General features: G+C 39.7%; 1 protein-coding gene across 1 annotated transcript in view; it reads right to left on the bottom strand.

Moving 5' to 3' along the window:
- bcl9 (BCL9 transcription coactivator) overlaps window positions 1–10,122 on the bottom strand; it is a 107,199-nt gene extending 97,077 nt beyond the window's left edge. The window contains exon 1 of the mRNA XM_084106927.1: window positions 9,863–10,122. The gene's annotated coding sequence lies outside the window, so the exon portion shown is untranslated. The remainder of the gene's footprint in view (window positions 1–9,862) is intronic.
- Window positions 10,123–15,813: the final 5,691 nt, after the last annotated feature.

Consider the following 15,813-nt stretch of genomic DNA (forward strand, 5'->3'; position numbering starts at 1 on the left):
ATTTCTCTTCCTTCTAAGAAACCTCTGTCTGTCTTTCATTTTTTAAATGAGTCTGCTCTTACCCACACACATACAAATAAACACACATTGGGGATCTAAATGGTAAACGATCACTGTGCGTTTTGTGCTGTTCAACAGCGAAATCCGAATGAGCATTGGTTGTTTCCAAAACAGGTTCCAATATGGTCATAGGTTTAACCACCGAGACGGGAGCCAAGACGGCTTTCCACCTCCAATCGCCTGATGTCACTAGGGCTGGTTATCGTTCAAAATCTTTCGGTCTGGTGCCATTTTCGATACCTCAGTTTCGATACCGGTTCCTAGCGATACTTTTTTCGATACCAATTTTATGAAATCCATTTTAACAAGATTACATAACACATTACCTCAGAAAATGTTGGTTTTATTTTTTCAGTTTGACTCATGCTCCTTAGCCAGTGCACAAAGGAACAAAAAAAAGCACAAAGGAACAAAAAATGTTTTATAAAGAGCTCATGCTCACCAAAGCTGAATTTTTTTTTTTATATATAAAAAATACAGTAAAACTTGTAATATTGTGAAATAGTATTACAATTTAAAATCTTATTTGAATATATTTCAAAATGTAATTTATTCCTGTGATGTCAAAGCTGAATTTTCAAAATCATTACTTCAGTGTCACATGATCCTTCAGAAATATGAAAACAGTTTGCTGCTTAATATTTTGGAAACTATGATAATTTTTTTTTCATGATTCTTTGATGAATAAAAATGTCAAAAGAACAGCATTTATTTAAAAACTAAATATTTTGTAACATTACACGTTTTAATGTCACTTTTGATAACTTTAATGCATCCTTACTGAAAAAAAAAAATTCTGACTGACCAACACATTTTTGAACGGCTGTGTACACTCAGTAGGTTATTATTGCAATATAAACACTGTCAGAGTGATCAACAAGGTACCTCTTCATTTACCAGTAGAAGGCGAAGCAACTTTCTGCTATTATTTTTACTCCGTGGCCGTGCACTGTCAAGGTCTTCATCATATTTGTCGTGGTACCGGTCTTTGCAGCAATTATTTTACCGCAAATACTGCATCGCGCGCTGTTGCCATCGAGCCTGGAGAAATGTACCCACACTTTTGATCGACTTTTCCACATCTTTAAGGTATTATGTGTGTGTGCTCGCGTCTCATGAATATGTGCGCGGAGAGTTTGTGTGTGTGTGCTTGCGTCTCATTGAGTATGTGCGCGAGTTTTGTGTGTGTGCTCACGTCTCGTATGCGCGTGGAGAGTTTGTGCGTGCGCGCGTCTCATATGAGTATGTGCGTGGAGAGTTCCGCGCTTCTCGTGTGTGTAGAGTTACGCAAACTCTACACATGTATGTGCGTGAGCGACTTTATGTGTGTCATTGTGCATTTCATATGTATTTGTTTGAGCACTGACGTTGACGAGTTAACCCCTTAGGTATCGAAATCTGGTACCGAACAACATGTCATTTTTCGATACTCGATAGTATCGAGGCAATTCGATCGGTACCTAAAAAGTATCGAAACTCGATACCCAGCCCTAGATGTCACTGGCCCATGAGGGAGCCCTCTGCCAATCGATGCACAGCACAGAGTAGCAATACCCTGGACCTTTGGATTTGAGCGCTTATGTTTAGATGTTCTGGTCTTACTACAGGAACCGGAGCCAAAATGGCTCCAGGTGGAGTGGCCATGACTTGAGCCAAGATGGCATCCAATGCAGCATGTCTGGCTTGTAGCGGAGGGCCTCTGGTCTTAATGGGCAAGACGCAGACAGTCAGGACAAGGTTTGTTTCTGACCTGAATGATTCTGCAGTCTCACAGACAGATGGTGAAGTTATTAAGGAGGAAGAGAAGGAAAAAAAGAGGTATGAACACTAGGGACAGACGAAGAGTGTTGCCAGCATTAGCCGATCACATGTCGGTTGGTTGGCATTTTACTATATGCTAGTAAAAACTGGTCCCTCATCATCCAAACCTCCAGAGCACGAACACAGCAGCATAGTAGTGATGGACCACATTGTCACAAGGATATGTTGCCCCCCTCTCCTCTGTCTCTCCTCATCCTCTTCCCACCATTTCATCTGCCCTCTATCATGACAGAAGCCACAAGCTGCACGGTTGACTGGGCCGGTCAGTGCAAGACTGTACAGTCCAAAGCAGGAAAATTGATCTCCATATCAATTATAGAGCTGCTGGGGTCTTTTTCCTTCCTGGCTGGAGAAGCCTGGAGAAATTGCTTGGCTATAGCCATGGCATATTTTTCACCACTTTAGGCAAAAATCCATGTCGATTACGCAGCCAATCGATGGCCTGCGTCTCTTGCTCAGCGGTGCTGCTAAACGCATCAAACGCATCAATGATGAGCCCAGTGTGGGCGGCAGAGCCAGAGAGACAGGGATGGAAAAGAGAGAGGGAGAGAACAAGAGTGAGACGGGCAGAGAGGGAGAAAGACAAGGAGATAAAAAGGGAGACTGACAGGGAAGGAAAGAGTAAGGGAGTAGGAGTGGGAGATAGAGAGAGACAGGGTGAGAAAACGAGAGTAAGACGAGCAGAGAGGGAAAAAGAATGGGAGGAAGAGAGAGATGGGAGGTAAAGAGGGATGACAGGGAAAAGACAGTGGGATGGGAAAGAAAAGACATGAAGATAGACAGAGAGGAAAGAGGGAAAGGAAGCAAAAATGAGACAGACAGAGAAAACAAGACAAACAGAAAAGGAAAATAGAGAGGGTGAAAGAAAGTGAGACAGACTGGTAGGGAAAATGAGAGTGAGACGGTATAGAAAAATTTAGACCGACTGAGGAAATAAGAGAAGGAAAACAAGAATGCGACAGACAGGGAGAAAATGAGAGACAGACAGAGAGGAAAATAGTGAGGGTGAAAGAAAGTGAGGCAGACATGGAGGGGAAATGAGAGGGAGATGGTAGGAAAAGAGAAAGAGAGAGAAAGAAATCGAGACAGACAGGGAGGGAAGGAAAGTGAGACAGACAAGGAGGGGGAATGAAACCAAGAAAGTAGGGAGAAAGAGAGCGAGACAGACAGGAAAGGAAAATAGAGGCAGACAGCCACAGAAACCAAGAATGAGATAGGAGAAAATGAGGGAGAACGACTTCAAGAAACATAGAGGTACGAGAGACGGGGAGGAAAAGAGTGAGACGTGATGCTTTCTCTTCCTTAAATCAGTAGTTTGGTTTCACTGTGTATGTGCGTGTGTGAGGCGCCTGATGTAATCGGTCGTTGGAGTGTGCGAGCATGTCCTGTGTCACTAGTGGAGCGTAGCGAAAGCTGTGATTTACAGGAGGCTGTGAGAGAGAGAGAGACACTCGTTAGAAGTATGAAGATGCTGTGACCAGAGCCTCCAAACCACAATAAATGACATCTCCATTGCCATCTTTCATACTGAGCTTACACACAAATACCCGAACACTCTGAACACCCATGTTAACACGTATGCTCCCACAATGCATTTCTGCGACTGCTAGTTGTGGTAAAGTGGCCCATTGATGCTACTCAATAGTGGTTTTCAAGCATTTTACTTTAGATTTATTACACAAGCAAAATACTTCATTATATAACTGACGATTATCGCCAAGTTCAGTCCAAAAAATAAACAAAGTGCAAATGCCGCAGCCAGCCGGTGACAGCGCCCCGCTGCGATTGAATTATTTACGTCAGAGTTCTGACACAGTGTTCCGAGCAGATTTGCTCCACTTTACATCAGCGAATGGTGGGTTGTGACATCAGCACTCGACCTGAGCCAGGCGTTCGGCATTCTGCTAGCGCCTGTCATATTAATCTGGCTAGCCTCCTCCTAACGTCTGTCACGCTAAGGTAGCCGCCTCCTCTCTCGTTCTCTGCGCTCTCCTCCTCCATGACATGAATACAAATGTGCTTTAAAAAACCCAAGGCATCATCTCTCTGCACCCCACCCCCTCCATCTCTCCCTCCATCCCCACATCTTTGTGTGATAGGCACCTCTAAATGAATTTGCAATCATCTCGGCGGCTAGGCACACAAGGCTAGCGTGCACATTTCCACCTATTCAGAAAGATATTAGAGCAGAGGATACATCGGAAGGCAAGGGCACTGAAAAGAGGGATGCTTTTCAAAAGAGAGATTGGGAATCTTTCTCTTTTTTTACGGCTCGAAAATCCCTGCTGCCCGAGATGCGCCTTGTCTCCAATGAAATAATGAAACAATTATGACCGTGCACACGCGCATCCCAGAATTAACTAAACTGTCATCTAACTAAATGTGTTTTATGTTTGCTATGAGTTATTAGCCGTCCCCTTAACACACTCGTAATTTATGCATTGGATATTTGACAACTGTGAAGAATAAATCCATTTATTTCCTTTGGTGCTCTCTCTGGAGGCACATCTCTCCATCCTACTGATCAAATCCCAACCCCTCCCTCCATTTCTTCTTCTCCTCCTTCGGTAGCAGATCTCCAAGGCCTCTTATTCCTTCCATTTCTCAGTCCAAACCCTGCAATCTACCTCCCTCATTGGCACACTCTTGGTATTTATTGGAAAGGCATGTGGATGGATCTCGCCATGTCGGATTATAGCGTAGACAGATTTAATTTGACGCGAACAAAAAAGTATAGAACTACAGCTGAAACTGAAAGTTGTTCAGTTAGGCTGGTTTAAGTGTTTTCAGGAGGTGCTTGTTAAACTTGGTTTGGCTGGGACACCTAATGGCTGACCAGCTAAACCAGATGAACACCAGCTTGGCCAGGCCAGGAGACTATCTAGACCAGATTAAACCAGCGTATGTCATCCTGAACAGACTTCTATCCCTCACAGCCTTTGTTTTCATCCGCTTTATGGACACAAGTAGGAATATTCCATATCGTCACCTTCCTAAAATAATTGCCTTTGACAAAAATGATTTTTTTGCATAAGTCATCTCCTCATGATGCTGGTCACCTCTGGTAAAGTCACCCACATCCTCAGTTGAACAGATCATGCTATTTTACCCCTGTAGTATAATGGCCTATGTCAAGAGTGTGACTTAGGCCATTTTATTTTGCCTAAGTCAAAAGACAATGGCCCTCATTTATCATTCTTGCGTAGAAACGGGCGTATATGTTGGCGTAAGATTATGCTTACACTCCTCTCACCGCCTGATTTATGAAGCTGTGCGTACCTTTGAAATCCAGGTGTACGCAATACCTGCCCTTGATAAATGCCGCGGCTGAAAACGATCGTCATTAGAATAACACGCCCCTATATATTCAAGTCTCCGCTTCCCCCACGCCCTCATTTTACGCCATGGACACACGGAAGACGGCAAAGAAGAGAAACTTGGATGAGCAAATGACCTATCACAATGCATTATTTTACAGCACGTGTTTTGAAACAATTAGCATTTAATTTCGTATCACGTCACATGTATTGGGGTGTACAATAGTGATGATGATGTGATGTGGAGTACCATTCATTCACATTAATAATTGCATGACAATTTGTAATATTCTTCTTATTATTATTATGATTTTTATTATTAATGACGCTTATTGTTATTTAGAAGAAGAATGTCGTTATTATTATTATTTGTATTATTATTATTATTATTATTATTTAAAAGAAGAAGTATGTCATTTTTATTATTTTGTCAGTCCGAATTATTTTTTGGTCATTGAAAGCCTTTCATTACTGAACCCAGTCCGTGCGCACCTGCCGGGCCTAACCCTGGCCTAACCATTGTTTCAAAGAATAGTACAACGGCGAGCGCGTCGAGTAAAAAAGCCTCGTCGTTTGGGGAGGTGCGCGCACAGTCTGCGGAGACTCGCGCTGCGGAGCCAGGCGAAAGTATAAACAAGGCTTGAAACGTCAGGTAAAGCGCACAGGCTCGCAACTGAAGGAATACATATGCCTACAAATCAAATGCTTTGGTAAAGTCACACAAATTAAACATTGAAGTCCATGTTGCACAAAAATAAACACTGAAGTTTATAATTACTATGCTGTTGTTTTTTTACAGTGGGTCATAATATATCATATCTTTTAGTTTGTCAGTGCGTTTTGTGGTGTTAGGAATTGTTTTTCTGCGCATTTCCGCACTAACTCATAACGTGCGTACACCACCTCATGAGCTGGCATAGGATTTGAGCGTGCCGTACGCCAACGTCCATATTGATAAATCTCAAAGTCACCGTGGTTTTGGGTGTACGCCAGGTGTACGCTGGAAATTTGGTGTACGCACTTTTGATAAATGAGGGCCAATGAGAATGAAGATCTACTCAACCTTTGAAGTTAGGTTCAGTTTTTTGTGTTTTCTGAGAAACCTGAAAAAATGACTTAGGCAATTATCTTAGGAAGGTGACGATATCATAGTTTGAACGGAAAATGGTATTTGGCGGCCTTGGTTTTAAAGCGTAAACTTCAGCCAAGGATAGAAATACTGTAACTAAGCTGGTTTACTGGTCTAAGCTGGTCTCCCAGCCTAATCAAGCAGGTTTTAGGGTGTTCAGGTGCTTGTTAAACTTGGTTTAACTGGGAAACAAGATGGCTGACCAGCTAAACCAGATGAACACCAGCCTGGCCAGGCCGGGAGACTAGCTAGACCAGATTAAACCAGTGTATGTCATTCTGAACAGAACTCTATCCCTCACAGCCTTTGTTTTCATCCGCTTTATGGCAGGAAGAAGGAATATTCAATATCAAAGTTTGAACGGAAAATGGTATTTGGTGGCCTTGGTTTTATAGCGTAAACTTCAGCCAGATTTAATTTGCTGCTAACTAAAACTAGGTTGTGAAGGATAGAAATACAGTAACTAAGTTGGTTTACTGGTCTAAGATGGTCTCCCAGCCTAGTCAAGCTGGTTTTAGAGTGTACAGGTGCTTGTTAAACTTGTGTCTTAAGTTGAAATATTCCACGTCAAACTTTTTGAATTTGGTGGCCTCTGGGGCCGGTTTCACAAAGATAGACTTTGACTATGGCTTAGATATAGTAGATAGTCAGACTTCATATAGACATCTAAATCAGACCGTTGCACAAAGCACTTAAGACTCTGACTATCTTAAGTAGGACTACACTGCAATGCATTCTGGGTAAAATAAGACACTTTTCAAAACAAAAAACATGGCGGATCGAGTAAGCGCTTTCAACCGCTCAGTGCAGTTTACCCCAGCGGAAAATATGTGTTTGTTGGAGAAGTATAAATGACGCCGTATGTTTTTATGTTTCCACTGTTCGATCGCGCCCGTGCCTCTCTCTCTCTCTGACACACACACACTTCAGCATTGCAATCTTGACATCGCAGCCTGTTGCAGCATTCACACCAAACGCGAATAGAGCGTCAAATTTGCGTCTATCGCGTCTAGTTCGACGCTTGAACATTTTGAATCCATTCGCGCGTCCAAGGCGAATAGGACACGCATATAAAGCGAGCGTTTGAAGCGAAATAGACGGGCGTTCAGAGCTATGACTCCACTATGACTCTACTACCCCCAGTTGCGTGAGCGGTGTATTGCCGTGACGCTTGCGTCCACTGCTCAGACTAAAGGGAGCGCGTCGATCGTTGCTCGCGTTGACTATGTAACGGCCCTAACAGTTACAAGGACATTTTACTTGGGAATGTAATAACTGGAAGAAATGTTTAAATTATGAGCCATTTTCCCTTTTCTTTTGGCAGTTTGTAACTGATTGTTACTGCTGGTTGCCAAGGTAACATAGAGTCTTAGACCCAAGTTAGCCTGGGGGTAAGGTGTCTAATTTTTTTGGTCTAAATTAAGTCAGTCTTTATTTTTGTGAAACAGTCTAACTTGCATTAGACTAGTCTATGAGCAAATTTTAGACTTGTCTAACACTATAGACCGGTCTAAAATAGCTTTGTGAAACCGGCCCCTGGTTTTAGGCATATAATAATTAAGATTATGGTTGGATTGACAGGAATATTGTTCGAAAGACGTCGTACTTGGCAAAATATCGGTCACCTCCATTTCAAATCATCATAGAGCGAGGTATGAAGGAGACATTTGACCCTGTGCTCTTTACCTTTCTCATGTCCTCTGTCACGACCTCTCGCTGTCAAGCAAGACATCAACCGCAAAAAATAAATAAATAAATAAATAAACAATGAAGCTGTCAAAACTGCAGGATACATTTACATTCTCTATTGGCATGTGTGATGCTTTTAAAACATGATTAATGAGCTTTAGCAAACCACTGTTATTTTTATTCCACTTGACTTTCAGTTTGCGTGTAATTGCTCTTAAACCCAGGGGACATATAACCATTATATTCACATCAAATAAAACACTATGTTCATGTTCCTCTGCTCCATCTCAAACATCATAAAAATCTATTAAACTGTGTTGCTGTAAATATTTCAATACAAACTATTATTACATCATTTATAAAACTGTTGCTGTTCATACATACATTACATGGTCCACTGAAGCCATAGTAAGGGATTTAGTAAAGATTTAAGTTGTAGTTTAAAGGTTTTGTAATGCTTTTATAAAGTAGCAACATGCATTTTGAATAAATAGTTTTAAATCTATGTTTACTGTCGCCAAAAACACCTCAACTTTATATAGAATACACATTAATATTCAAAGTGTAGTCACAACTGTATGTTTATCACAATTTTACAGTGGGTTTGAAACGTGGCTCAGCCAATCAGAATTTAGAGTCAAAACATTCGTTACACTTTACAATAAGGTTCGATTTGTTAACAAGAAATAACAATGACAAATATTTCTAAAGCATTTATTAAGCATAGTTAATGCTGAATTCAATATTTACGAATACATTAATTCAATTAAAAGTAGTTTAATGGATTATTTAATAGATCTGAGTTTTTATTTACCTAGTTAATTTTTATTACTTAGTTAAAAAAACATGAATAAATACGGTATTGCTCATTGTTCGGTAATGTTATAATACATTAACTAACATTAAGAGACCTTATTGTAAAGTGTTACCAAACTATCTACTTTATAATGATATATCAGTCATCAATTACTGACCTACTGCCTTTATTACTCAATAATTTCCACAATCTTTGGAACTTTATGAAAAATAGTGTTTCACATGATGCCTAAATTTTTGTAAATAGGAAACTAGAAGGTCCTCTCAAATTTGAATTACAACTAGGAAACCTGAGTTACAGAGAGTAAACTACCTTACTTTTCCAACAACTGGTTTATACACCATATAAAAGCAACAGAAATTGCATGTGCATGTCACACCGGTGACAATTGGATAACCTTTAGAGTCAGAGACGGGCAGAAAGAAAGAGAAAATCACTGCAGGTTTTCGGAACAGCTGGTAGTGTAAAAGCAGTCTGCTACCACCATGGAGGGCACAGACTGAGAAACCCCCCAAGCAGAATAGAACCGCCCCCAAACACACACACACACGGCTCCAATCATTGCACAATTCACTCGCTGCCGAGAGTGACAATCCTGACACATACAGAAAGAGAAAAGCTCTTGTTGCTTTGCAGCCATCACACACATGGACTGCTTGAATAACCAGACAATAATGAGAGGAGAGCAGAGGAGGTTTATACTGGCATGGAGGGCAACTCATCCAGACTATCCAATGACACATTCCAAACCATCCACTCCCCCCTTCACCCCCTGCTCTTTCCACATATCCATATATCTTTTCAAGGACTAAGAATAACGGAGCGTAATTGTTTTTACCCACGCTCACGTAGACGCTCCAACCAGGAATAACCACAATAATAGCAGCACGCAACTTCGGCACCAACTCTGGGTCTACTCGTTTTTCGCACACCCACCCCCCTCGAAAACAAAAGAGAGAGATAAAGTAAGAAAGGCGAATTTAAAAAAAAAAAAGAGTGATCTGGTGCTGAAGAAGATACAATACTCACCCCCTCTCTTTCTCTGTCACTCTATCAGCCCCCGTGTATGAGCGTCTCCTCCTATTTCTCTCGCTCTTCTCCCTTTCTGTGTGCCCTCTCACACACAGCAGCCATACAAAAACACGTTCAGGATCATTTGGGTTTTCATCATTTGTTTCTTCTCTTATTTCTCCCCAGGCTTTTGTACCCCTCCCTTTTGTCCGTGCTGGCCCAAAAAGTGCACACACATCCACACAAAGGGCTGCTCTTCCCTGCAGTCCCCGGTCCCCTTCAGCATCTAGACACTAGGACAACATCAAAGCAACTTGGGGGGAACACTTCAGGGGCCTATTGTCTCCAGTCTGATCGTTTTTTCTCGCCTCCGTCCCCCCCTTCGCTTTTGACGCCACTTGGTACGGTCCGTGCATTCAAGCCAAGCAGCTTTCACACATGCAGGGGAAGCTTGTCTCAGGCAATTGCTGACAAGCTACAAACAAGGCAGCCATCCCCCTTCACTGCACACATACACTCTCACACACTCGTGTGTTAACAACTCGCTTCTCTCGCTGAGACTCAAGCCCTCTCTTACCGGACGCTGTTGAGCCCAACAACATCATTCACACCCCATATCTCTCTATACTATCTTGAAGTGTGAGCTTCAGCATTGGGGAAGCTTCTTTGAAACTGTCTTGGCAAGCTTTAACTACAAGTTATGTTTTTGGGGAAAGAAACTACACAAGCTGCGATATAAAGGGGGGGGGGGGGGATTATATTTTTTAAATAAAATGATCAGAATATATTATTAAAAAGAGCAGTCCATACGGATATCAATTAGTTGATAGCATCAAATGTAATATATTAACACAAGGACTGTTAAAGTTAGACCGTTAACATATGCGATTAATTAAATATGTATATGCAATTAATTAAATATGTTTAACGATGTTCATTTTTATATAATGTCACCAATGCATATATTAAATTTAATACTATAATCTATATTTTTAATAATTTCTAAAAACTAAAGGTTTGGAGCAAAAAAATTATTAAACATTTGAATCAACTGAGAGCACTAAAATTAATACAAATTAATTTATATTAAACACTAAACAAATAAACTTAATGTATAAATAAAACACTCTTAAAAATAAATTATCTAAAAGTTTTTTGTTTTTTTGTTTTTGCCGTAATTCATTTCAGTGAACAGTTAAAAGAACCTTTTATTTTTTCTTAGTATGAAGAACATTTTAACAATATGAAGAAACTTTTTCCAGAATAAAGAAACGTTTGTGGAATGGAAAGGTTTCATGGATTTTTCATGGAACCATCAAAGCCAATAAAGAACCTTTTAAGTGTAACAATGTGTTTCACTATTGAAAAAAAACCGAAAAAGCTCAACTGAGTACTGATTCATTTTAACCCAGCTCATTAAACCAGCTCATCATGAATCAGACTTCCTATAACAATATTAAAGATAGAGTGAGACAGTCTAGTAAAGCACGAATGATCATTGCCTCAGTTTGCTCAGTTTCAAGGCTGTGTGTGCAACATAATGAAACGCTGCACAGAACGACCACATGCATGACTGAGAACCAGTTCAAATGAATCAGTTTCCTAATCTGTTTAATTAAAATGACTCGTTCGAACCAACTGACTCATTAAATGAATCAGACCTCCTACACTGCTACTAAAGAGAGAGAGAGATTCTAGTACATTGCGAATGATCATTGCCTCAGTTCGCTTGGATTCAAAGATGCTTGCACAAAATGATGAAATTCTGCTTAGAGAGTTCCACACGACTGAGAACCTTTTTTGTTTGTTTGTTTGTTTCCTTAAGACTATCAGACTCTAATGTTGGATGACAAAATAACCATATAAAATTCAAACGCTAATGGAATCCCCAAACGGAAAAATAATGACTGTTTTTACACAGGTTTCCTCAAACACTCCCCCATCTGCCATTGGTCAATAAACAGATAGTCCCACCCCAAACTCACACCATTACTTATGCATTATTTATAATTGGCTCTCAATATTAAAAGGAGAAACTAAGCAATGAAAAATTACACACATCACCTTTAAATTAGTTTCTTTGTTACTTTTAGTTAGATAGTCTCCAACACTGGGGAGTTTTCGCAAGTCTAACTTGTGAACATACACGTCAATGGCTTGTTGGGGGGCTCATGGGATACAGGAGCTTTCTCTTTTTTCCTTTCGCTCCTTCTCTCCATCTCTGTTACTCACAGGGAGTGAAAAAAGACACAAGAGGGGGAGAGGAAGACGAGAAAAGTGAGAAGGGAAGGGGGGTAGGGTGGGACGGTATTCGTGCTCTCATCTGGCTTCTATAGCAGTAGGGAGAGAAAGAGAGAAACGGCGGGTCAGGGGCCGCAGAAGTAGAGAGAGAGAGAGAGAGAGAGAGAGGGAGAGAGAGAGAAAGAAAGAAGGAAAAAAAGGGTGATGTGAAGGTGGGGGGAGGAGGAGGATTAAGGAACAATGAATCCCAGACCCCAAACTGAGGGGTAAGAGTTCTCAAGTTGTGGGCCGTTAAAATCATGTCTCAATGTGAAGCCCTCATCTTGCTCCGACTCAAAACAAACAGTTCAAAAGTTGCTTGTTTTCAGATAGCCAAAAAGTGAGATACACTAGAGCAGTGTTTGCCAACCCTTTTTTGCCTTCTGGATGCCCCGCTCAGTAAGGCAATGGAATATCGTTTAGCATTATCATTAATAAGGCTTATCTTCAATAATTTCCTCATTAAAAAAGTTTTACAAATAAGAAAATAGTACTTTTTTTGAATATGTAATTAATTAAAATGAAGTGCAGTCCAGACTCCAGTCATGTCAGTAGCCTGATGAGAGCCGTTTATTTTACATGGATTGGGTCGCCTCATTATGAGGCCCACCATATTGAGATGAGATCACATGACCTGCCAAATATTGCTTGCTTTTTCTCTATAACCACCCTTTTGAAGACACCCGTTCTCGCTGCATAAGTTAGCCATGACTGACTAATGCATCCATACCATTAAATAAAAAAAATGAAATGCATTAAAGCGGCCCATATATTACGCTGAAAGTGTCAACCACATAATATTTGTGTAAATCTCATTCACAAACTAATTCCTTAAAAAGGAACTGAAAACTCTGTCATCATTTACTCACCCTCAAGTCGTTCCAAGCCTGTACTTTCCTTCTTCTGTGGATATTTTAAGAAATGTCTCAGTGTTTTTTAATGGGCTCCAGTGTTGGTTGTCTTCTTTTGTGTTCTGCAGAATAAATGGTTACACAGGTTTGGAAATTATATGATGTTGCGTAAATGTTGACAGAATTTTCATTTTGGAGTGAACTATCCCTTTAACAAAGCAAAATGAAAATCTTTCCCGCTGGAATCTACTTAAATATCCCCTGGGTACACTTATCCCAGGTTGGGAATCACTGTAGTAAAGGACGTGAAAGAGTGAAGAGAAATGAGGGAAAGAAAATAAGCATGGAAGAGGAGGGGGTAATAGCTGGGAAGTAGACAGATGTGTCAATCAGAAGCAATTGTAAGCAGATGGACACAAAGACGCCAACAGCCTTCCTCGCGGTTTAACCATAGTTTTTACCACCGAACCATTATATTAAAGGTTCAACAAAAACAAATACATTAAATCATATTTACATTATAAAAGGGGGCTACTGAGGCAGCAACCCTTCTTTTCTTTTTACAGTGTAAGTTTGGTCACTTGGCAGATTATTGTAGATGTGAAAACAATTATGAAAGTGGAATTTAAAAAAAGTTATAGAAGTTTAAGTTTATGAAAACTTTAAATATAAAAGGATATATTTTTATATTTTATGTGAAATATATATTTTACAAAACCTGTTTGACTCGAAAACTGCGAGAAATTCAAGGCCAAAAATCTGAACATTTTGTGTTCCAAATTCTAGATATCTTAAAAAATTAGCTTTCAGTTAGATTTAGTTTGGGCGCAGTAACAAACTTTTCCACTAGATGATATCCAGGCTCTATTGGTGACTTTTGCTGCGTTCACGCCATATCATAATTACCGTAAATAAAGCTCATACATTTGATGTCATACACCGATCGGTCTGCACAGCGGCCCTTCAAAACCAACACACCTTAAATCTGTAGTGGTCAGGTGGTACAAGTCGTAGTTCTCAAAAAATTACCAGTTTACACGTTGTAATTACAAGTTCTACAAGCATGTGAAGCTTTTTTACAGTTCAGAATCGTTACGGTAATTTCGACATGGTGTGTGAAGTTGAACTCACCTTATATAAAGACTCTTCCATTTGGTTTGAGGGATATGAACCGTATATTTCCATAATGTCCCTACAATTTATGAAGTAGACATCATATTCAGAAGTAATATGGCAGTATTTGATATGAATTCAACCTCTAACAAACACATAAAAGACAAGCGGGAAAAAAACACGTGCGTTATAGCTCGCTGCCACATTTCAAATGCTGAATATAATGGTTTTTTTTCCACAAAAAAATAGATGTTATTTTTTGAATTCTTGGCATGAAAAAAAACTGAGGTTTCTAACAATCTTTCATGATTTCAAAACTCACTTAATTTTGATTATTTTTTCAGAAAATAAGACTTAATAATTTTGTCATTTAGCATCTGAAGCCGTTACTGGGATGGTAGGCTACCCTTTAAAAAGGTTCTAATGTAGGCTACTATTTTGTTAATATGTACTTACCAATATGTACACTTATTAAGCTACTAATATGCACTCTTTAGGTACAAAGATGTACTTTTTGAAAGGATATTGGCCCAGTGAGAGATGTTGTACCTATTTTTCCCCTGAGAGAGTAAAAAAAAAAAAAAAAAAAAAATACTGAGGAAGGTTTTTTAGCAGCGTGCACACGAAGAGTTAACATTTAAACGGCTGGTTGCTGGTGTGGAGGACAGGAGGGGGCGGAGCCACGGGACGGGCTTCCATTGAGAATTGAGCTTTCTGTGATTGAGCTGAACTATTCCAGGCCACTGGGGGAGGGTCTCAGTCTCGCGTCTACCTTCCTTTGCATGCCGTGTTGAAAATGCCACATTACACATATTTCTCATAGTCGTTAATAAATGGCTGTAAATGTGAGAAAACTATCCCTTTGTGGGTGTACCTTTAAAACAACCGTAAAAAAAAAAAAAAAAAAATCCTACCACCCCTATGATAGTATTCCCAGCATCAATGAATGGCGGTGGATTTATAGTTTGGTATCTGGAAAAAGTACACTGTAGATTATCATAAAGAACCAGGCTATTAAAAAAACCTTGGAGGTTTGTAATGACTGTGTTTATGATTTCAACAATCTCAGCTGCCGTAAACGGCGCCACAGTCACAGTCATTTTTGAGCCACACTTCTATCCTGTGTACCAACATCTGTTTCACTACTACACTTCAAAATTATTCTAACGTTACACCAAACAAATGCTTTGAAACTGATCTTGAGTCAGTTCAAATTGAGCTTTATTCTTTCAGTCAATCCTACACACATACTTCCCACTGTTTTCACAAATCAAGCTCTTAACCGTTCAGTTTTACTATTGTTCAAATGTTTGGGTCAGTAAAAAAAAATTTTCAGCAACTGGATGCCAAGAATTGATTAAAAGTGACAGTAAAGACTGTAACACTGTTTCCACAAAAATATGGTGATTATTATTGTATAAAACAAAGTGTTCCCAACATTGATAATGATAAATGTTTCTTGAGCATCAAATCTGCATATTAGAATGATTTCTGAAGGATCATGTGACACTGAAGACTGGAGTAATGATGCTGAAAATTCAGCTTTGAATCGCATGATTAAATTACATTTTAGAATATATTAAAATAGAAAACAGTTCTTTGAAATTGTAATAATATTTCACAATATTACGTTTTTTACTGTATTTTTGTTCAAATAAATGCAGCCTTGGTGACTGAGCATAAGAGACTTCTTTCAAAAACATTCAAAAATATATATTTTTCAGT

This window comes from Abramis brama (assembly GCF_963993115.1).
Source record: "Abramis brama genome assembly, chromosome: 2".
Classification (NCBI taxonomy): Eukaryota; Metazoa; Chordata; class Actinopteri; order Cypriniformes; family Leuciscidae; genus Abramis; species Abramis brama.